The sequence below is a fragment of the Vulpes lagopus genome, chromosome X (genome assembly GCF_018345385.1).
Source record: "Vulpes lagopus strain Blue_001 chromosome X, ASM1834538v1, whole genome shotgun sequence".
Taxonomy (NCBI): domain Eukaryota; kingdom Metazoa; phylum Chordata; class Mammalia; order Carnivora; family Canidae; genus Vulpes; species Vulpes lagopus.
The window spans coordinates 39,659,107-39,683,998 of NC_054848.1; positions in this window are offsets into that span (position 1 = coordinate 39,659,107).

Sequence of the window (24,892 nt, forward strand, 5' to 3'; positions counted from 1 at the left end):
GGGAATGATTTAACTATTTAATCACAGATGTCTAATTTTAAGAGAGAACCTACTTGCCAAGTTATAATAATAGTATTTCACCAGGTGGTTAGATCTTAGGGGAGGAGGGTGAAATTTACAAGGTGAAGTTGGTTTTTGTTTGATTGCTTGGGTTTTTTTTCTCTTTTTAAATAAATTGAAACCAATTCCATCTATTAAGTACATTTTGGCATTGCCTGAAAGCATGGGCATACATACCAAAGGGGGAAAAAAAAGACTGCTTGTGCACGTTTGGCTGAATCTTACCCTCAGTGTAAAATAAAGCATTTATGGAACATGTCAATTTACATTTCATAAACCACTAAAACTCAATGTTCATAACTCTACTTTTATGAATAAGACTGGCAATTACAGTGAAACAAGGTTTTAGTTTGGTTAGTTTTAATGCCAAAATCCAAAGGATTATCTTTAATAAGTTTTGGTCTATATTTAAATTAGAAGAATGACACTTTTAATTGCTAAAGCTTGCCCTACCTATCCTCCAAATGTCCTTAAATTTAAAGAACCATAAAGTTAAAATGGTCTTTTCTCCCTGCTTTCAAACTTACCTAGGTAATCCAAAAAGGGAAAACTGTAAAGAAGATTTTATTAAAGGTTACACCCTAGATTAGTGTCAACCACTACCCAATAAATACATTTTTAAAGTTTATTAAAATATACAATAGAGTATCTAACGAATATACTATAGCATAGACTATTAATCAATAACACATTTTCAAAGTTAGTAAGTTGAAGTCAGAGAAAAGGAATCGGGTCCAACTAAATATGTCACATTACATAATTCCATTATCTAATAATTAAGAAGTTAGCTAAGCCCCGGGGCTAGGTGACGAAACTGTAACTGAAGTACCTGCTGCTCAAGTCTCATTCACAGTGCAAACCAACAAAACAAAGATAATAATTTTTCAAAATTCTGTCCATTCTGACTAAAGACCATTTATTTGAGGTACAGAAAATGGGGAAGAGAGTTTTAAGGGGAGAAGGCTGATTAATAGTGAAGCCTGCCACCTGCTGTTAAGAAGCCTGCTTGGAACTGGGATAAAAGACCATTTCTTGAAATGTTATCCTAGAATTTGAAGAGCTTACCCTCCAGAATTAGAACAGGGGTGACCTATAAACCAAATCAAGAAGTAAAGAAACCTGCTGATGTTTAAAGCTGACAGATATAAAATGGCATTCTCATCAAAGTTCTACCAAAAATGAAAGAAATGCAGTTTCGTGGGTCATTCAACTCTAGAAGAGTGGATTTTACGCTGTCTTTCTAAGGGATTATTGGGATGATTCTATTTGGTCTCCCCAAAAGTATCGCTGACTTTAGAAATTGTAGTTGAGGGGGAAGAAATTATGACCCCAAGCACCGTATGTAGAAGTCAATGAAGAAGGATGAACAATCTCATAGCACTTCCAGAATGTTAACTTTCCCAAGTCACAACTGTCAAGTTGGGCTCTAGATGTCCCCTACACTCCCATCCATGAGATCCCATATATTTTAGAGCATGTACCAGCAGCTTTCTGTTACTAAATAGGAGTACAGTCAACTTCTAAAATATATTTATGGATTTTACAGAACACATCCCAGAATGCTATTATAACAGTTTACTGTCTCCTATGGGGCAGATCTCATGTTAAGTGTTCTGACCACACACACACACACACACACACACACACACACACACGCACACACAGGGACACAAGGAAACTTTAGGAGGTGTTGGATGTGTCTGTTACACCTTGATTGTGGTGAGAGTATCATGGGTGTTTGCATTATGTCCAAACTCCTCAAACCGTACATATTAAATATGTACAGTTCTTTGTATACCAATTATACCTCAATAAAGTTGTTTACCCCCAAAAAACCCAAGACAACAAACTGCCTCCAGCATGGTTAAGAACAAAAAGTCTCATTAACTCAACTACAGTCCAGGAAAGAAATGCACATATATACACACAGTGTGCCATGAGGTAAAATTATGTCAGAGGAAAAACCAACCTTTTAAATACAGGTGACTCATTCAAGTGCGTTCTTGTGAACCTAGAATTCCTTTTGTGTTATGTTAAGAGCATCTGAGCCAGGGTCTCACCACAACCAACACGTGATGATGGCCCATCCAACTCTTGCATACCTGAGATCCCGTGACCAGGCTGACCAAAAACATTTACACCAGCTGGTGGTCACTTGATTCTCACATCACTCTATTTAGTAAATTGCTCTGCAAGCCAACCTGAAGAATGAGGTGAACCTTTTCTGAGACGCTCCTGCTCAAAACATTAAAAAAAAAAAAAAAAAAAAAAGACCTGCCCTGCCAGATAATTCTAGTCTGAACAGGCCTGGGAAGGGATGGGGTTGGCACAAGATCCTAAAACAAGCTTCTAAAGGCGAAACCACTTAGAACCCATAAAGACAGACTCAGACTAGTTTCTTAAGAATAATATTTAGCAATTAGACACATGCCTTTAATCCTTCTCAACGAAAACCTAAGTTTTTTTACACAATCGCTGGATGAAAACATGAATCACTCTACTCATTAAAAACCCTCAGAGCAAAAGGATAATTTTCACCTAAGTAACAGCCTTCTTTCTTATGGACCAGTTCCAGAAATTAATTGAGCTCAAATCCAAGTGCAAATACATCTCGTTGTCATTCTCCCCCTACCTCTGAAAGAAACCCCTCGATTTGCTTCATACAAGGTCAGCAGTGCAACTGTAGTGAGGAACTCTAATCATTGGAGAAAAAAAAAGTAATTTGCATCCTATTGATGATTAAGTAAAAAATAAATAAGAATATCAAAGCAAAGTGATTGTTTTCTGAACCCAGAAATAACCAAGCAGGCAGTTCTCCCAAGATTCCTTGATTCAGACTTTTATTTAATCACAGTTAATCCATTACTACTGGGCTCTTTCTAAAGTTGGTCATGTTTCTAAGCTTTGGGCTACTTTCTAAAGGCACCAGTATCCCACACACCTAATATTGCAGGTTTCATTTATAAGCAAATTTCCACCACTCCTCTGCTTTCAGTGTTCAAAACTCCTTTTGCCACTGAATATCACCACGATGCAGCATTCTTCAACTGATCTCTCTTCACTCTTCCCATCAAGTTTCCCTCAGCCCAGATGGATTGAAGAGGACCGAATACTTGGCCTCTGCACACTGCTTGGCCTGCTGCTCTTCTTCCCTCTTCTGGGCCCAGCACAAAAAGACTCTTCTAGGATTCTTAAGGGCCTTCTCAGAGTCTTCTGGAAAGTTAGCTACATGCTACCCAGGGCCAGCTTCCAGATCCCTCAGTCTGTGTCTCAGCCAGAAACACAAGCCAAATTGCTTTTCAATTATCTGTGTAGAAATGGGTCTCCCTCTGAGAATGTGAGCTCTTTGAGGGTAAGAATGGAGAGTCCTATTCTTTTGAGATTTCCCAGGTACTAGGAGAGCACACTGGATCACAGTGATCTTTTAGTAAACATTTGTCAAGGAAATCAGAGTGAAGTGCCTGGCACCTGTACTAACACACTTCAAAAAATAAACCAAGGGGTGTCTAGCTGGCTCCGTCAGCAGAGCATGGGACTCTTGATCTGGGGGTTGTAGGTTCAAGCCCCACATTGGATGTAGAGATTACTTAAAAATAAAATCTTTTAAAAATAAAATAAAATAAGCCAAAAAAATAGTGAGAGAGTATCTCCATTTCAGGAAAATTCTTAATATTTCTTTATGCTTTAAACAATACTTGTGTCCCATAATGGTACCTTTCTATAACATTTGTGAGTGCTTATAGGATCAAGCTATTTGTGAAGAAGCATATTTTCTTAACAGAAAGTGTAGGCTAGTGATAACACCAGCTCAGAGTGCATGTTCCTATACAATCCCTTGCAGTACAGAAGAGTCCTGGGCGATCAGGAAGGCTCTTCTAAATGCCCTCATCCCATATGGTGGTAAGCAACATCTACTCTGGTGAAATGAAAAAAAAAATTGAGACCACTTGAGCAGATGATGGTGGGGGAGGGAAGAGAACACAAGAAAAGAACAAAAGAAACATCCATATGTTACAATTTCTTTTTGCTTGTGAGCTCTATTGTGATCCAATGAAGCGGAAAATGAACTCTATTGGGATCCAATGAAGCCTCTTCCAAAAATCATTAGGTGTCTACCAGGAGTCGTTTTGGGCTTCAGTTATTGTGAGGTCTATGGTAGTACGTTGATTTTTGAAACTATTGGTTTGGGTAAAGAGCTCATACCACAAAGGAAAAAGGAAGACAGCTAACGGATACATGTGAAGATTTGGAGGGGCTAAAGAAACAGCGGTTTGAAATGATGGAGGGCTACATGTATATATCATGCTTGGTGATACTACCTGATGACCTAGTGGCTACAATACCCACAAGACCATCAACAAGAGGACCTGGATAAAAGCCTGGATTCCACTTGTGTAACAAAGAGAAAGCAGGAAAATCAACTGACATTTATAAAGACTGTTCTGATATGTGTTAAATAAAGGGAAAGGGCAGAATTGGATTCTTTTGTAACTTCTAGAGAACGGAAGAAAGACAGCAGTATCAAGTGTTTGCGCCCAGAGTGATCGCCACCCAAAGGACATGTGACCAGTTCAACTGATCATACAGAAAACAAAAGTGTTTCTTTCAGTGGTACTAACTCAGTACTGACCAAGAGCCATGAAAAGTCATGATGACAGCATTTCCCTCCCCTTCTTCTCTCATTAGCTGATGCCGGACTAGGTCTATGCTCATGGTGCTAAGTTTTTGCCAATGTGTGTGTGTATGTATGGTTCTGTAGAGCACAGGTCAGTGTTTAGAGAAATACTATCAATCTAATTAAAATGAGCAAAATTCAAAGCATAAAGAAGACAAAAATATCATAAGATCAAGCTCTCCACTTACAACTGGAGATGGATTTTTGAGATCATCACAAAAGTAGTCCAGACCGTAAAAAGGAAGATGGATACTGAAGAGGTAAGACGACTGAAAATGACAACAAGGAGGAGAGATGTAGGTCAATAAAGCCAAGGAGAAAAGGGTTGTGTAACAGAAGCCCAACACCCAGCCACAACCCCTAGGTACTCCTCAACGAAGGAATTGCTTCATGGGTGGGCCCATTAACCATGCAGAAGCAGAAGGCTTCAGCTGGAGAAAACCAGAAGTTGGGAGGGGAAGGATAGAATAACTCTTGGGAGTTAAAAAAAAAAAAGTTACAAAAGATGAGCATCCGGAGTCCAAGAGAAAGGGAAGGTTATTCACAGGCCTGAGCAAAGGCAAGAGATGAAGGAAGGAAGTCTTTCTTCCTGTGCAATTGGGGGGGGGGAGATATAATGGCCAACTTTCTCGCTAGGTTGAAAGAATATAACATAACAGAACATACACAACAGAAACACAACTGCTGTTTATACTCATCATAAGTAACACAGGAGAAATCTGGTTCCTCTTTCTAGGAGTAGAGAAAGGGGTCAGGAGAGATACTTGGCACTAAAGAATAATATAACCTTGAAAGGGCTGGCTAAAGAGGGTTAGAGAAATTGGGGGGGGGGAGTGCTGGCCATTGGTGGGTGGGGGTGCAGTAATCTGAGGACCAGGAATAGCAATGGACTGTAGTGGTGATTTTCAGTCAAAAAGTAAGAGCAAGGAATAGCATTTGCAGAAAATGGCGGGGCACATAAGCAGCTCAAAAATGCAGGGGAACCCTCAACTTCTAATGAGAACACACTAGATGGAAGCGGGCAATATTAGAAGAGCAGTGGATCTCAGAGCCTGATGAGCAATCCAAACCACAAGACTGAGCTTTCCTGGCATAGCCAGCCTGCAGGTTGCCCACACGTCCTATGGAGAGGTGACAAGCCAGGAATGATACCAACTCACCTAAGTCCTGAATCACCTGGTCCACACTGCAACTCAGTGTCCCTAATCCCACATTCCTTCCTTCTCCTGCTTCCTATTCCCAGCTGGCAGGCAGCAGCATTGAAACTGTTCAAATTTCTTGCTGACAATTACTATTCATTCTGACATTATCTCCTTTAAGTCCTACGCTGATTATTCGACTTTCTGTGGTCAGGGGAAGAAATTGTTAAAAAAAAAAATTCCATACGATAATTCTTTTCATGCTGAGAAGTCAAACTCATCCTGCTGCTGTCATCACTTGCAGTTAACACAAGCCCCATGCCCACCGGAGCTGGTGTGTACATCATTCTTCTTTCTTATCTGCCCCTACAGAAGCCAGGATAGACCATGGATTGAGGGATGGAATAAATGGAGGTATTCCAAAGGGCAAGATCTAGAAAGTTTGGTGAAAAACAAAACAAGAGAAATTCCTTCCATTGACTTTCATCCTTAGGCAAAACCTTACAATCTCTGTGCCTTCATATGATTACATCTCCTGATCGTCTAAGGTTAAAATAAACCTGAATGAGCTTTAAAACCATGAATAAAAAGTTAAAAAATTCGAACTCTTGAAACCCAGTCAAGAAAACAAATCATGTTTTGTATTCGATGTGCCAGGAGGGACAGACAGAAAACTCGTCGGAAAGTTGTCATTTTACCAACATATCAAATAACAAGTTACAAAACAGCATTTTCCAAAGTGTATTCAACTTTAGAGTATTAAACCAAGAGATGTTCACACTCACACACACACTCACACCAATTTTTTGAATCTATTAAATTTGGGAAATGCTGTACATGTACCATATGCTCCTCTTGATGTTCTCAAAACATAAAAAGTTCTGAGAAGCCCTGCAGGAAAGAAACCTATTTAATGTTGTTTAACCCAGCTTCTCCTGGACTTAGCCAACCACAGAAGTTTTTCCCTGTCTCCTGAACACATTCATGTTTTGTGGAATGCCATCCTGGAAAGGACAAAAGGCTATACTGGCCCCCACATTATTTATCATATAAGCGGGGGAGAAGTTTGATTGGCAACAGACCCATCAAAAAAGAAGAGGGAGACTGAAGAGTGAGGACCACTGAATGTGGCAAAGAGCAAAAAGGAATAAATGTTAGTCAACATAGCCAAGGACCAAAAGGGTGCCAAGCACGGATGGGCCAGTCTTGGCTAAGTAAACCCTGATGGCACCTGCTCTCAGCTGATTTGTGTCCTTTCAAAGCCACCAATTTCAGTCACTGGTACCCATCTAAGGACTGTTCAGTATCTTTTAAGTAAGAGTTTAAAATAATTTCATTTATTATGGAACTTGGCAATCTTGATGGAAGCCATGATGCAATGCATGGAAATTAAGCTTGCCCATCTACCTGTTGGTGTTACAAAGCTGCTCATTCAGTGTTGTGCCATAAACAGCTCATATACAGAGGGGACTCTTGTGACCACCTGTCAAGTTGATGAGTAAAGAATCCTGGCCAAATATTCAATGACATGAATTTGGGGAAGCAGCAAGGTGCAGTAGGAGGAATGGTGAGGTCTAGCCAAAAAGCTGGGGGCTCTGTGATCCAGCAAACAAACAGTTTGGCTTCTCTGGGTCTCTGTGTGTTCCCCAAGCAAATGCGGATAATACTGATCCTACCTATAATGGGATTATTGAGATGCAACACAAAATGAGGTTTTTAAAAGTACTTGATCTATTTTCATGTGCTCTGCAAATAGATTTCTTTCTCTAACAATGGTTGAATCTGAAGGTGGTGTTCTCATGTCTTATCTCTGCAATCCAACCCTGCTTCAGAGGCCTTAGCCCTCCCTCATCATCTGGTGAGTGCTACAGTAACTGTGTCTGAGGGCAAATGCTTATAAACAGGGGAGGCAGTGGGCCCCACAGTGCTGGACAAAATACATCTTGAACCACTTGTTTCAATTCCTCAGAAATAGGAGAAACTAAAGTTATCACATTTATTATATGTTCAGTTTAACTTCAGTCTCCTCATCTGTACTAGAAAGTTGTATTTCTATCCCCAACCCATTAAAATTTCAGCATGTTTTCCCCCCAGAAGAGATGCTAAGTCTTTACCTTTTCCAAATAAGGGCATTATTAATGCTCCACTTACCATAATAGTGATTGCTCTTTTATTCCCCCAGTTTTTCTTACAAGGAGTAACACACAGTAACTGCACGTTTAAAGTGCACAATTTGACTGTTTGACACATGAGTACACCTGTGAAACCATCCCCACAACCAAGATAGTGAGGATTATCCACCAGCCCTAAAGGTAGGTACCCTGTGCCCATTTGTAATCCCTCCCACTTGCCTCTCTAGGTCTCCCACCCCAAGCAACCAGGGATCTAGCTTTCTATCATTATAAATTTCTTTGCATGTCCTAGAATTTTCTATAAATTGTATCATGCAGCATGTACTTCTTTTCTGCCTGGCTTCTTTCTCTTCAAGTGGGGGGGGGGTCCTCCATGTTACTGACTCTATTAATAGCTCACTTCTTTTCATCCTTAAGTAATATCCATTAGACAGATACATTACAATCTGTTGATCTAATCACCTGTAGATGAACATTAGGGCTGCTTCCAGTTTTTGACTATTACTTATAAAATGGCTGTAAACACAGCATGTAGACATCGACTTTCTTTTCCGTAGGAGTGTAATACCTGGATTATATGGTGGGTGTATGTTTGAGGTTGTAAGACATGGCCAGGCATCTTCCAAAATATCCATGCCATTCTACATTTCTACCTAAATGGCTTAAGAGAGGTCTAGATCAGGGGATCCCTGGGTGGCGCAGTGGTTTGGCGCCTGCCTTTGGCCCAGGGCGCGATCCTGGAGACCCGGGATCGAATCCCACGTCGGGCTCCCGGTGCATGGAGCCTGCTTCTCTCTCTGCCTCTCTCTCTCTCTCTCTCTGTCTCTCTCTCTCTCTCTCTCTCTGTGACTATCATGAATAAATAAAAAATTTTTAAAAAAAATTAAAAAAAAAAGAGAGGTCTAGATCATCCACAAACTCACCAACACTTGGTATGATCAGCCTTTTTCATTGTAGCCATTTAAACCAGTATGTAAAAAATAAATAAATAAATAAATAAACCAGTATATAGTGGAATATTACTGGTGTCTCCATTTGCATTTGCTTAATGACTACTGATGGTGAACATCATTTCATGTGCTTATCTGTCATTTGTCTTCTTTGGTGAACTGTCTGTTCAAACCGTTTGCCCATTTTTTCTGGATTATTTCCTCATTATTGAAAAATCCAAAAGTTTACATGGATGATGCAAGACAGGTAATAAAGAATTCAATCAAAATTTTACATAATTCACGGTACCCACGAGAATAACAGAATCCACCAGTGCTGAACTAAAATATTCTCCAAATGTTATGACCAACTTGAAACTCTTTTTGAAGCCTGAAAAGGACTGAATTCTATTGGTCTTGCTGCTAACTCTACATAGGTTCAGAACTCAAATTAGTAAACGAAATAATTGTATTTTCACATATTCTAATGGTACCTAAACCATCTTAGTTCTTCTTCAGCACATGATTTGAGTGATAGCTCAAATCACCAACATTTCTGTCCCAAAGTCACATTTCACACTCTATGCTAATTGTATTCAAATCCCTCAAGATTCCATTTTATAAAAATTATCTCTTATGTCAAACTCGTGCCCACGTTCAAAAAGTGACAAAGGCCAAATCTCTAGCTCACTGTGCCATCAGGCACAGCTAAAATATGATTTGTAAGCATGAAGATGGAAGTCTTCTTTAAGATCTATAGGATAGGGTAGATTGAGGGCAGCAGCTATAGGCTTTCCTTTGAGGAAAAAAGCAGGCCCGGTTGTGCTGTGCAGGGCCATGGGTTCTCAGCTCAATTGTTACAGTTGATGTGGGTTTCCTTTTAGATGCCTGGAAAATGACTATGCTGACCACATCCACATTCTGAAATACTTTTTGAGAACTTGTAACCAAACTGCAGGAACTGACTCATTTTGCAGTGCCCAGCCACCACACAATCGTTCCAGAATAGACTCCAGTCAGAGGCAGAATATCAAGGTCTTAGAACACAAGGCAACAAATTGTCTATTTATATGGGGGAAGCAGAGGGGGAAATCCCAGGGTACAAGGGGCAAAATGGCTCAAGCCCCAGGAGATTATTAGACGTGACCAGCCATAGAGAAGAAAAAGGACCAAAGAGAAGGCACCACTTCATGGGTGATAAATGCATTTCCCTCAAAGCTAGAAGTCAGGGACTGGTGGCAAAGGGACCTTAATTTAATACTGAGCTCTCTCTCTTTCCCCTAGAAAGCAGATTCGCTTGAGAGATGTACATAGGAGAAATTTGGGGGAGATGGGGTCTTGGACTCCCATTCCTGAATTCCTTGCTAAATCAGGAACACACCCCTCATTTATCAAGAGCTAAGCAGGAATGGATCCCAGGTCAAGGGATGCCAGAAAGAAGGCAAGGGCCCAAGGCCATCTGGGCTTAGGACCAGAAATCTACAGGTCTCCTGGGGCTCTCCTATATCCTTCCTTACCCACATCTATATCTTTCTCCCTCAGCTCCCAATCCACCTCATCCGAGGGGGTCTGGCTTCCATATGAAATGCCAATTCTTCACTCCCTTCTTCCAATACAGAGTGCCTACTTTAGGGGAGGGTAGAAAGGAGCACAACAGGCCCTCCTCCATCGAACACTCTATGTTCCCCCAATTACTAATTTCTCCAACCCACAAGTGAAACTCTCATTCTCTCAGTCAGTTTCAGCCAGAGGCAGTGAGGAAATCCGGTCCAGTTGAACTAAACTATAAATGACAAAACCAATAACTCTTTTCTGCAGGTGGGTCCCTGGCTCAAAGGATACGGGTGCTAACCCAAATGCATAACTAACTAGCAGAAAGTCGGGCAAGGTGCTAAGGGTCAGATATAAAGTCTCGGGTGGTGTGAAGGAAGATAAACCTGGACAATCCCTAAAAATAGCCATCAAGCACCTGCTAACCCTTGTAGGTTGTCAGACCTGGTTGCGTGGTCCAATGTCAATGCTGTGACGTGTACATACATTTTGTGTGTGTTCTCAATGATGCCATGTCAGTTAACATGAAAAGCCCCAGATGACAGAAACTGTATAGACCTTACACAGAAGGGAGGACTTTTACTATCAGGTGACATTGGATCAGATGATGACAAGGGGCTGCAATCCACTTACAGCAATCAACTGTATCTTTGAGAGATTGTGAAAACGCCTTTAACTTTATTATTTAAAAGAAAAAAAAGTAGATCCAAGTCCACACATCCTGACTGGGCAAATGCTTTGACATTCCCATGCTCCCTTTCTGCCTCCAACTGTAACACGAGCACTGTGTAACACAGCTTTTGAACTTGTATCGAACAAGTTTTCATACAGAATTATGAGGAAATCTATCCTTTAACCAAACATAAACCTAAGGACTACGAGAAAAAGAAAACATGGAATTTTTAACACTGAATTACTTGGAAACCATGGCAGTTCCCAATTCTGAACTTTTTTTTTTCACTGAGTGTAAAATCGGCAAAGACCACTCCCCATGGGGGCGTGAATTTTTGGCAAGCATAAATGGAATAGAAACATCCCGCTGCCTCCTGCTAGTCACTTGAGGACCCTACACCTCCCCGAGGAATAAATGTGACAGGAAGAATTACCCACTTTGGGCTCCTTAACCAATAAGGAGTTGACAGCTCAATTTTCTCTTGCTCTACACCAAGGTTTTCATATGTATAGTAACTATTTTACCAAAAGAGAGCCCTAGGTAACTTGTACACACTCCAGTTATGAGGCACCATGGGCTGGGCTCTCCAGGATCTATATATAAATCACCCGTACTCTTGGAACATCATTTTCCTTCTCTCTAATTTCTCATCTCCTACCCTCTAGCAGCTTCTGTGGCCAACAGGACCCTAGGAGATCTGACATTCACTATCTCCCAGACCTCATCTGCTAACCTTCAGCCTTTCTTGCTGTTCCATGCCAGCCTCTTCTCTAACCTTGGGACATACAAAGCTTGTTCCCATCTCTAGTGCAGTGGTTTTGTTTTCTTTGCCTAGAACCCTCTTACTCCATACACCGTCCACATGCCCACAGGTAAATGTCTGAGCAAGTATCACAGCATCAGAGAGGCCTTTTTCCCGAAATCCCTGGATAAAGCTGTTCTTCCCTAGACTCCTGGATACTCATTCTGTCTGGCCTGGTTTCATTTTCCTCCATAAGTACTTCCTGACACCTGGCATATACTTACTGGCTCTATCATTGTCAAGTCTCCCCCTGCCACACGGGCAAGGACGTTGCTCAGTGTTCTATTCCCATACCGAAAACACCATCTGGCATGGGGTAGGTGTACACCGCATTTTTGTAAAATGAACTTTCCCACATGACGCCATTTTGCCAATTGTTCTGCTACAAGCTTACGAAGTCTAGTTGGCACCTGGGCCTATTTTTGTTGACATCTAACCAAATACCCCAGACTTCAAGAGCCAGGTGGACAGGAGTTGTAGGAAAGTGATCATTTCCCCGGAACATTAGGAAAAATCATGCGGGGCTAGGGGGTGGGAAGAGAAAGAATAGTTCTACTCTCTTCCTGCTATTGGTGGAAGGAAGATAAGGGAAGGGTTTTCAAAGAAGGGGTTTATAGAGTACGGATATCAAACAGGATGATAGAATTTACTGTGTTACCAACCAAACTTGTGCCAAACAGTCCTTATTTGATCTTGCTTAGAAAGAAGAGCCTGAGATCATGAGCCATCGATATTTCCCTTCATTGCACCGTATAGATCTCCTGTTGATACAGACTTCACAGTTCATGTGGAAAGATAGAAAGTGCTTTCATTGCCTTTGCTGCTGTGGTCAACCCTGTACCAGAAAACATACAAAGCCTGTGCCATCATAAAGAATGTAGATGGTTAGGTGTTTTCTGAAACCTAGTGGTTTCAGAAGTGGGCAGTAAATGGCAGCCACCACCATCTCCGAGGTTAAAAATCAGCGTTAGTAGTATAAATCCCCCTTCCCTATCTATCCTCATCTTCCCCCCAGAAACACAAAAAAGAAAAGGTCTCCCTCATTTTTCACATCTCTACTTAAAGATATTCTCAGAAACTCAAAATAAATTTAACTGAGCGTAGAGCAGGATTTATTTTTTGCTCCAAATTAGCTTAAATTCTACTTAAAAATTCTTTTCCAAGATATTGTTGTGGATGCCTTTGCCATCTCTAATGTTCTCCAAACAGGGAAATGAGTTGAAAGTTCAGGAGTTCTTAGAATGTATTTCCTGCCACATTCCCTACTAGGCACCCTTCTTCTACCACCATCAAGAAAGAAAAGAAGAGAAAAGAAAAAGAAAAAGAAAAAGAAAAAGAAAAAGAAAAAGAAAAAGAAAAAGAAGCCATTTATCTGCATTATTTTCCTGTCACAAGCCTTTTCTTTCTCTGCCTTATAAAAAGAAGTCCAGCTGCCAGAGGAAGATGCTTTAAGACTTCTATGAATGTCAGCCTGTTTGCCTTGTTGCAAAAAATGACAAAGGATCAAATAAAAGACGAAGTCACTAAGGGGAAAGGAACAGAGTGGGTAGCCTTCCCCTTAAAAGACCCTCACTCTGTGCTTTCTTTCATCTGTCTGCAGGTAGGCGATGAATGAGTTATGTGACAATATGGAAAAAGGAAGCAAGGATGGAGGGAGGAAGGGAGGGAAGAAGGAAGGAAAGAAGAAAGGAAGGAAGGAAGGCAGGCAGGCAGGCAGGCTCGATTAGTATGTCCTCCTAAGGACAGGCTCAGTCCAAGGCCAGGAGAGGCTTTAAAGAGATTTCTAAGCACCCTGAATCCCTGGGCTAGGGTAGCCCACTCTCACCTTCCAAGTCAAATTCTCAGCCCACATTTGAAAGAGGAGAAAATTCTCAAGGTGAAACCCCTTTCCCATTCCCCCAAAATCAACTCCTTATCTAAATATATAGGCTTTTATGTGCATAGATGGCTTCCTGTAATTCTTTACCTTGCAGTTTTGCCCTTCTAAATAGTCCCCAGAACTAGATGGAGATAGAGGAGCAAAAGCATTGGTCATTACAGATGCTTACTCATTTTACTTTTCTATGGATTAGTTCTATGCCAGACAAGGAATCGCCAAAAAGGTTAATGAAAGTGCATCCTTGGGACCCAAATGCTCAAATACTTCTCCCTTCCACCCCCACTTTCAAGTGAAAATATTTGAGAAAAAAATAGGGGAAGTTATATGAGTAAATTTGTTAGTGCATGAGATCAAATGAAAACAAGGAATTCCCCTCCTGGACTTGAGTGGCCTAATTTAAACTCCTAAAACACAAATGACTAAAATTGCTCCTGTTGATTCGTGAAATAAGAAGCAGAAAAAGTCAACTGTGTATTTCAATATTGAGAGGGCCAGGCCTGGAAGACAGGACACTTTGCCGAAGACAAATGAGAAGACCATTTCTGAGACTTTCAGGATCAGTCAACTTCTATTCTGCTTTTCTGCCAGAAGTACTTACCAACTATACTGGTGAGAGCCTATGTGGATTTAGATTCCGGTTCCACAGCTTATGGGGTGAATGTCCCTCAACAAGGTCCCCTAGTCCCATGCCTTAGTGTCCTCATCTATGAAATAGGCATAATCATTGCACTACTGGGTTGCCCAGAGGATTGAACGGTGTGGTCAAAGCACTTGCAACAGTGCCTACCTAGCACATGGGTGTAAAAAAGTGGGTAGTAAATGGCAGCCACCACCATCAATGGCTGTTTTCCTTAATCCAATATGAAACAGAAAGACCTAGACCTTAGAATGGATCCACAGGCTTTGAGACTAAAACTGAAGTTGTTCCCAGAAGGATGAGGGAGGGGAACTCAAGTGTGTTAAGCACCACTATTCCAGCAACCACAGCATGCGCTTTACACATGTTCTCTCGTTTCACAAAACAGCCCTATGAGCCAGTTAATACTGACACTTCACTCTCTAGGGCTTAGGGAAACAAATGGAGTAGCTTACCCAACTAGCAAGGGGCAGAATGAGCTGGAAGCACAGGTTTACTTGTTTCCAAAGCCTGGGCCTCTCGGGGAGCAAAACACTTCAATGGGTGCTGTGAACAGGGACCTTCCTGAGGTAACCATGGTCACATACTTGATACTCACTGGAGTAAATGCCTGGAAATTAGAAGATTTTTCTCCCCAGGTAATCAGAACTTTGAAAGCACCCCAGAAGTTTCACTGGGTGCCTACAAACTCAACTGAGTTTCTCTCATTTTAAAGAATCTTAGTCTCACTTTCCATAGATGTCACACAAATCCTGGGAGAAACTGATGGGCTTTCATTAAGTAAGAAGTCTTCATCCACCTGCCTTTAGGAGACGTGGGAAAACTAAAAGCATTCCTCCAGCGCCACCACCAGCAATGGGCTTTTAGTAAACAGACGCTTAAGGAGAATTAAAATCTTACAAAGTGGGATCCCTGGGTGGCTCAGCGGTTGGGCATCTGCCTTCAGCCCAGGGTGTGATCCTGGAGACCCGGGATCAAGTCCCATGTCGGGCTCCCTGCATGGAGCCTGCTTCTCCCTCTGCCTCTTTCTTTCTCTGTGTCTCTCATGAATGAATGAATGAATGAATGAATGAATGAATGAATGAATAAATAAATAAATAAATAAATAAATAAATAAATAAATAAATAAATAAAATCTTTTAAAAAATCTTACAAGGCAGGAAAGGGAGATCCTTTAAAATAAAACCTTACCTTGCTTTTCATAATCATTGACTCCACCCTCTACCTTCAAGTAAGCAGTTATGCTTCTTTCAGCAAGATATTACATTAGGCTGACCACATAAACGAAAGCAACAAGAAACCATTTTGCTATTAAAATAGAACTAAGAACAAAATGTCCCAAATATTAAATTGGCTTACAAAACCATATTGTACTCAATTTTATATGCATCTAATCCTTTAAGAATTAAAGAAAGAAAAGAACTCTAATGATCTATTTGCATAACTGTATTATTTACAGTTAATAAGATACATGTATTTTTCATTTTATGTTTTAGATTATCCCAAATACTTTGGAATGTATAAACCAGAATCAGTATAGGATTGAAAGGCAATAGGTTACAGTTGAGAGCTTAGGAACTCGAGCCAGGAAATGTCCAAGATTAGATCACTTACATTCTTTAATGTAATATTATAGAATGGTTTTGTTATCTATTTTTTCCTTAATCCCCCCGCCCCCAAGGAAAAAAAACAGTAGCAGGTAGGTGGTTTCTTGTTAACCCATGGAAACATGGGTTTCCATGTTTTCACTGGAATAAATATTTGGTATAGTTCCCCAGCTCCCTATTCTAAGGAAATATATGAACTTAGTAATTTAAAATATCTTTGATTCAAAAAAATTCTCAATGATTATATTCAAATTTGGCTAGTTTCCTCTCCTGAATGAAGACACCAGTTCTCCAAATATGGATTGCACAATCAAAAATGTTTGTTTAAGAAATTCTCAGGACGCTGGGGTATCTGGTTGAGCGCCTGCCTTCGGCTCAGGGAGTGATCCTGGGATCCCAGAATCCCAGTATCAAGTCCTACATCAGGACTCCGGCACGGAGCCTGCTTTCCCTCTACCTGTGTCTCTGCCTCTCTCTCTGTCTCTCTAATGAATAAATAAAATCTTTAAAAAAAAGCAAGAAATTATCATGGTTGTGAATACAAAAATGATAGCTAATAAGTAAGAAAAATCCAATGGGCAGAAAAAAATTCATTATTGATAGCAGTCTGAGATTGATGGAAGGGAATAAGTTTGAAGATGGAGATCAAAGAGTTTAAGTTAGTTCGAAAATAACATTTCTCCTAAGTAATTGACTGACACAAGTAATACATCAGGTGGAGATAAGTGCTAAGAAGAAAAACTAAGTGGAGCAGAGGGATAGAGGGATAGTGAATTTGGGAAGTAGAATGGGGAGGCTGCTATCAGCTTGGAAGGAATGAAATTTTTTTAGCCCTATAAATATATAGGTATTAAGAGAGATGCCTTATATACTTTTTTGAAAAGTACTGTTAAGGGTATCCTTTTGTGCATTCAGAGTCCTGGAGGTCAAGTTCCACAGGCTATCTGAATTCCCCCAAGGGGCCCCTGCTTTGTCCCAGTGTGGCTCCAGAGCCAGGGAACTCCCTCCCTCCGAGGTGATCCATGCCCTCAGCAGAGCCCAGACCTCCTGCTGGGTTAGGGGCCCAGAATATGTCTTAAGAAAAGACTTTCTCTCCCCATCCCCCACTCAAGATCCTTTCCTTGGAGCTAAGGAAAGAGTTGTTTCGTGTGTCTTAATTTTTCAAGATAAAGAAGTCAGGCTGACTGCTGATGGAGATCAATGTTGGGAAGGCTGAAAAGAGATTAAATAGCCTCTCAGACCCCTGGAACTCCCACACTCCCACCCAGGAGAACTTGCTATAAGCATTCCCCAGCAGGCCCCTGACCATGACCATGGTGGTGAGGTCATCAGCTTCTGATGACACCAGGACACAGGGGGACAAGGAAATCAGATAAGTAGCTGACATGCCCCTCTGACTCAGTCAAGAGTCCCAGAGCCACATCTCCAGGCCTCTCTCATACCTGAAGTGTGCTCATTATGAGCACACTGCAGTGAGACTGCTTGTTTTCAAGCCTTGGCTCTACTACACTTCCTAGCTGTGTCACTTTGGGCAAGTTGCTTCACCATTCTGCGCATCACTTTCCCCATGGAAAACGGGGATAACTATCACATTGTTGATACTCAGTTTTTGAGAGGATTAAAGAAGTGAATATACATGAAGCATTTTATACCTCTATGTGCCAGGCGCTGCTCTAGATGTCAGGGATTCATGTACAGTGGGGCCTGGCACAGAATATGAACTCAATGTATATCAGTCACTAGGGGTCCCACAAACCCTTATCGGACACTTTGATGATTATTATGATGATTTGATAAAGATGAAAGGGTGACTATTCTACCTACAAAAAACTCTGGTGAGGGGAGGAGGAGCTGGTACAGCCCTCGGGTAATCAAATACATTACTATTTCTATAGTAAAACATACAAATGTTTGTACTAAGTGGAATAAATAGACTATAAATAGCCTGCCATCAGTTCAGGTCAGGATTTACCACCAAGCCTTTTACAAAACAATCTTTTGGTTTTCAGAGCTTTCTGGGTTTCAGAAGAGATGGTGGACGGACACACACGCGCGCGTGCACACACACACACACACACACACACATTAAGCAAGGGGCAAAACCCATTGAAGTCTTCTCTTCCTTTCTGACTTCCGGCGTGGTTAATGACCAAATAAATAGTCAAAACCACTTAGAAGTGGAAAATAGGAAGCCCTTTGGGCATGGAAAATCCATGACTGCATAATTAATCTATGCCAAATATAATCTAAAGAACCCCTTGCCCCAAAATCCAGTGCATCATAAACTACTCAGCCAACCAGTTCATTCCTACACCAGGTCTCAAGTGATCTTGAAGGGTTCCTTAAAGTAATTTTTGAATCAAGGAGAACAGACTAAGTTTCACCACTACTTTCCCAGTACAACCTTCTCTTTCCCACAGGAAACCAACAAGCTACGAAATGACAAATTAAGTTAAAAACGGGTACCTGAAAGGCAAACGTATTCTCTGCAGTCTGCCTGGAGATGTGCCACATTATGCCAAAGTGGTAAAGTATCCTGCTGCCAAAGGAATGTTCCTTCCCGTTGCATTTTACAGAAAGATCTGTAGCTCTTGAAGAGCTGCACAGTAACTGGTTCAAGATGTTCTCACTGCTGGTCAGCACTGGCTAAAGGATTTGCACAAACCCATGGAAGCCGACTTCTCCCGCCTCTTTATTACCCCCATATGTTGTTATTTTATCTTCTCCAACTTCTCTGACCCCTTTCCATTTATTGCATACTGCAGGATTGCTTTGTTCAAAACCTGTGTTTACCACTCCCATGGCGATCCGGACACAAAGGCAAGTCAGGAAGACACAAAATCAACGGAGATACTTATGTTGCTTCATGGTTTTTTTTTCCCCCCCTTCTCATTATCCTCCTACTCAATGAGACTGTAGTGGGAGGTCTGAATGACATTTCCAAACCCGAGAAGTTAAAGCTACATTTCAACACCCCACCCCTCAGTTGTCATAGGAACAACACTAGGAGGCTTATCTTGGTTCTAACAAACAGCCACTTGTTTGGCTAGCAATTAAAGCTCCCCTCTTCCAGTCAAACACATATATACACACAGCCACATACCTATACCTCCAGAAAATGTAACTGGACAGAACTCTATACCACAAATACTTAATTAAGAAACAAGCCCAAAGGCAATGTGTTTTTATACCTGAATATGCAAATACCAAATACAATTTATGAGATGTTCTTCTGAGGTTTGTCACTTGACCTGGATCCCCTCACAGGTTTTAGTTCTGTATGCCCACAAAGACATGTGCACACCATTAATATTTTTTCAGAGTATACAAAAATGTTAATACTCTTAGCAACCCGAGTGGGTAATTTCAGGACAACATTATGGTGTTTATTTTACACGTATTTCTAAAAAATTAAGAAACTGCTAATAAAAGAGCAAACAGAATTAAAAACATGAAGATCTAAAGGAATTCTTCCAGGATATACTTTCTGGCATTTATTGTTCCTGTTATATTTTTGTCTTTAAAAACAATGGTTTCTAAATGGATGAATAAAGCCTAAAAATTACAGAGGCTGTTTTTCCATTAAGCATGGCAGTATTTAGCCAAATTATTAAATCATCATGTTTTGCCCAAGTATTTACATGAAATACAGAGTTACAAGTTATCGTGAATCACTGAACACAAGCTAGCAGTCAGAGATGTTACCTGTAAATATTTTAAATTTTTCTGTCTTCAAGATCCTAAACCCCATAAATTCAGGGGCCTCAGGGAAACAAGTAGCATTTTTCCCATCCTCAGCCACACCTTAATTAACTCAAATAACCTGTAATATTCACACATATGGCTCACCGATCTGATTTATTGGAGATCTGCCTGTTTTCAATGGCCACGTTCACCTTGCTTTTTATTTATTTCCTTGAAAATAAATCCTTATGCAAAAGTCTTGAGAACTACTGGTCTGATAAAAACTGATCAAGAGTTTTCCAAGTGTTTAAGAAAAAAAAAAATAGATCCTACTAGATTCATCTCCCTCCCCGCCAACCTCATCCCACTCGAGTGCCAACAGAAAGAAACTGCAGCACTGCTACCCTGTTTTTCACTATACATTTCTCCCCTTTAAGTTAAAGAGTTTAAGATTTTGAAAGTTAACAGAATGGGGAAGCAAAAATCAGACACACAGAGTCAACTTTCAACTCAGCTTAAGGTAGTTAAAAAATAGATAACCTTGTGTCCTATAGAACCCCAAACTTACCACTGTCAATAACCATTCCAATTCTATAGAGTCCCATTCATTAAAGGAATGTCATCAAAACTACCTATATAATCGCTAGCAGTTAAGTAACATTTTTTTCCATCTGATTCTATAAGTACCCATCACATGATTGCTTCTATTGACCAATAAGAAAACCGGTAAGATCAGATAACAACCCACCCTTCTAATTCTATTTTTTTTTATGCTATTCCACTTTCCCGGCATGATCATTTCCTAAAAAACCAAATCTAGAAATCAAGATAATATAAAATGCCTAAAACAAAAGCTGTGGTTTTCTACAGTTTACAAGTAAGAAGCTATTGTACATAACACAGGTATTCAAAGATTTATTGTATTTTTTTGGCAATTTGAAACATTAGGGCAGCCCAGAATCAAGATTACAAAACTGAATTTGTTTCAGAGAAGAGACAGACAGACACATGTACACAGGTAAGAACTGATCATCACAGTCTCTTGGAACATGACGGTCCATTTAGAAATATCCACCCTTTTGCTGTACCAATTGTAACCAAATAGAACAATCTTAAAATTCATGACACAAATGTAAAAAAGTCTATTACCAGCTTAATCTGCCCTTCATGATCGGTAGGAAATGTTTCCAATGCATTACTTAAACTTTCATTTTGTAGAGTTCTAACTAAATGCTGGACGTCTTGGGGTAGAGGGAGAGATAGTGTGAGCTGAGTAATTCTGAAAGCATCCCTTCAAATATTACACATCCTATTCAGACTAAATGGAAATCCATACCCATGGAATGTCAATGCCCCAGGTCTACCAAACAACCCATTTTATTTGTCCCTCCCCACTAAAAAGAAAAAGGAGGGGGAAAGTCAACAAGTTCTATTACATGTATTAGTCTAAACTGGTAGAGCCCAACTCATCTTTGTTAATAACCAGGCTTCTTCTCAGACTTTATGCTATATTCTTGGGCTACTTTTTTCTAGAATTCCTCACTCTGTTTATATGTTCTCTGGTTCAACACAGTTGTTAGGGGTCTGTGAACAATTTCACAATTCCCACAGACACCATATGATATCTATTAGGGAGCGATGCCACTTTTCACTTACCAATTCTGGATAAAGCAGTACTTCCTGGTGACAGAATGCTGCTGCTTCCGTTCGCTAAAACTCCCTCTTCACAGCTTGATAAATCTGATTATAAAATGTCTTTGTTCCAGATCACACGAGGCGCTTTTCCTGTGAAAGTTTTCTAAAGAGTTAACTGCATTTCATTCCTGTTACAAAATGAATAAGAACAAGGAGGGGAGGGTGCGGGGTGGGGGGACACAGGGAGTAAAGTCCACACAAGTTCCTGGCAAAAAAATTTTAGCTGCATTTTTCTGAGTTTAATCAGTAAGCTATATTAAAGTGACAGTTACCAGTTCAGGGAGCCAGAGTTTGATCAAGTCAGCCACAGCCACTGTGGGTGTCTTCCACTGATGTGCGGACCCCAAGGAAGCAGTCACTTGGTCATCTATCACATGTGGCTGAATCACTGGACACCCGCCACCCCCACCCCCACCTCTGTCCCTGCTGAGCAGCAGGCCAGGAAGGAGAGTGGCTGGACACTCGAAGCAGGACCTCTTATAGGGACCCGCCAATTAGCTGCTGACCAATCACAGGCAGCACCTAGTACCTAAGTCACATGACAGGGCAGTCCCTATGACTGCAGGATTTCTGAATTACTGGGGTTACACAAAGGACACTCATTCAGGAAAAGAGAAAAAAAAAAAGCCATAAGCCGAAACAGAAAACGCCCAGGCTGTGACAACTCCAGCTTTAAAACAGAGAACACCCGAGCTTCACACAAGACAGAGAAAGAGCGACAACCAAGCCAGGATGGAAATCAGAGGAGTGCCTGGCACATATTAAAAATTAATCCCAAAGCAGAGGCTGAGTTTACAAACCCACTTCAGCTATAAATATACTACTCCTTCCTCTACAGTCTCCCCAACAATTTCTGCATTTGAAACGTCTTTATTTTAAAAGGCTCCAGTGAACTCCTGCAGAACTCCTGTAGGAAAATGTTTAAGAGACAGAAGTCCCCTCTCTTCCCATCCCCTCGAAATACCCCTGAAGGAGATTCCAAGTTCACCATGAAAAAGTTTCTTAACCAAAATGCACTTCTTTCAAAATGGTCAGATAACTCAGACAAAATCAAACACTGTTTTGACAAATTTGTATGGTAACTACCAAATCATATATAGATGCCCCCCCTCCCAACACCCCTAACCGTCTCTCATGGAATGAGTTTAGACTGCTTACAAGAACATTCTTACTAAGTAAACGAGCCCCCCCACACACCAATGAACTAGCTACCCATCAATTTTTTGTTTTAACCCCTCCAATTTAATTCTTACATATTGATGTCCTAGAAAAAATTCAACTGTGAAAACCCCCCACCATTTCTTTGACCCCCCCCCAAATGGTACTTACAAATGTTCTTTGTTTCCATCTGTTGGTTTCTCCCCCTCCCTGACATCTGAAGCCAAAACATGGACTTAACTTCATCCTTCAAACCTAAAAGGCCCTATTTTGATCATGCAAGGCTGTTACAGCTCTTTCCCCGAGACAAGTCCAGAACACTCTGCTGCTTGCCATTCCCAATTTATGGAAGGAAGCGTATGTCAAACAAACCAGGTGATGACTCACACTGCCTCCCCCAGCCATATTTTCCCTAGAATGGGAGGGTAGCATAAGTGCAGCCCATTTTGGATGTGACTCAGTTTTATTAGACTGGTGATTGTAGTTAATCTGACAAGCTCACATTTTTCCTTTATAACTTGTACATTACAGGATCAGAATGCACGTTCTAAACGGTTTCAAAGAACGAGATCACATAGATGAGAAAGTTGCAAGATGATTTTTAAGGTATGGCAAAGCTCTGGCTCTCTTCCCAAATATTTAAAACTTCATAATTATCCGTCGAAAATGTTTACGACTGACACAACCCAACCTTTGAGTTCACATGATAGCAGTAAACAGGTTTTATATGTTTAGGGCTACTAGAGGCTTTTACCATGGGGGCCTCAGACTCTTTTCTGTCCTGAGGACCCAAGTTCAAGTCCAAGTCTGGGGCCCACGTGGCAGGTTCTTCAGGAAGTGGTTAGGAGAATAAGAGCCACGTTGAGGCTTTCACTTTTGCATTTATTCTGAGTTACATTCTAACCTGAACTACTCACGAACACGGGTGAGTATAATAGAAGCACATTACCACACATTCACACACAATCTGTACAGTCCTGTAATCCCCACCTGCTAAAAGCTGCACCATAAAACCCTGAAAATCATCAACTACTGTTATCTGTAAAAATTCCAATTAAACAAATGGGCATGCCTAAAAATCTTCCCCTTCAGGAAAAACTTTACTACCAAGATGGGAGTGGCATTACATGGAATAAAGTGTTCCCAGGTATTACGCAGACAGGAAGAACGCAGTAATAAGAAGTGCAATGCCCCACACAAAAAATCTGGAAGGCTCGGTCTGAGCAGTTTCACTATAGTTATCTCTTTTCAGCATACTTCCTTTAACCTTGAGCAAAGTCAGCAACTGCTCAGGCTAAGGCTTGGCATTTATTGTTGATTACGCCTAAATGGGAACTAATTTTGTTACGATAGAGAAAATACATTCTACTTCTGGAATGTATTCCAGAACTGTTCAAATATCTAATTTTCAAATTGGTAGATGGGGCCAGATAAAGAGAAAAAGAGTTAAATCAGAGTTGTCTATTTACTTTACAAAAGGATTCCCTGTAGGGTTTTACTGGAATGAAAACCCTACATTAAATTTACATACAGAATCAACTTTCAGAAATTAAACTCACACAATATAATTAAGAAGTGCATCTCCCAATGACACTTTTGAAGCCTTGGTATTTTAACCGTGTGTACATAGTTCTCATTGACTTATTAAAATGTATTCATACTTCAAAAGGGAGGTATTAATCTAGCCCATTGACTTTTTTGAGTAAAATTTTATTGGCTGATAGAAAGTTACCTTCATAAGATACACAGAGAACATAAAATCTGTAATTACACGGCTTTCGATGGAAATAAAAAGATTATGAACACAGGACATTAATAAAACCAAACACCTAAAATTCTGGCATTTAAAAGAATCTATAACATTTTAAAAGCTTGGAGCCAGACCTGCTGGGATTCGAATCCTGGCTCTGCCATTCCTAGGTGTGGCACCTGGGTTAAAAATATAATATATTTAAGTGCTCAGGACAGGGTCTGCCCGACAGATAGTTAACACTATATAAAAGTTGGCTTTTCTTGTTTTCTTCTTCTTCTTTTTTTCTGAGGGCATGGAGCCCAACACAAGGCCCAGACTCCTGATCCTGAAAAGAGATCAAAAGTTGGGACACCTAACCAACTGAGCCACTCAGGTGCCCCTAAAGGTTGGCTTTGCTGTTATCATTATCATGTAATCTCCACCCTTAGGCTGCCCTTTGTGCCATCATTAGAGTCATACATAACCTTAGTCACTCCCCCAAACAACATTTCTGCATGAGAAAAATACAGTTTCTGTAA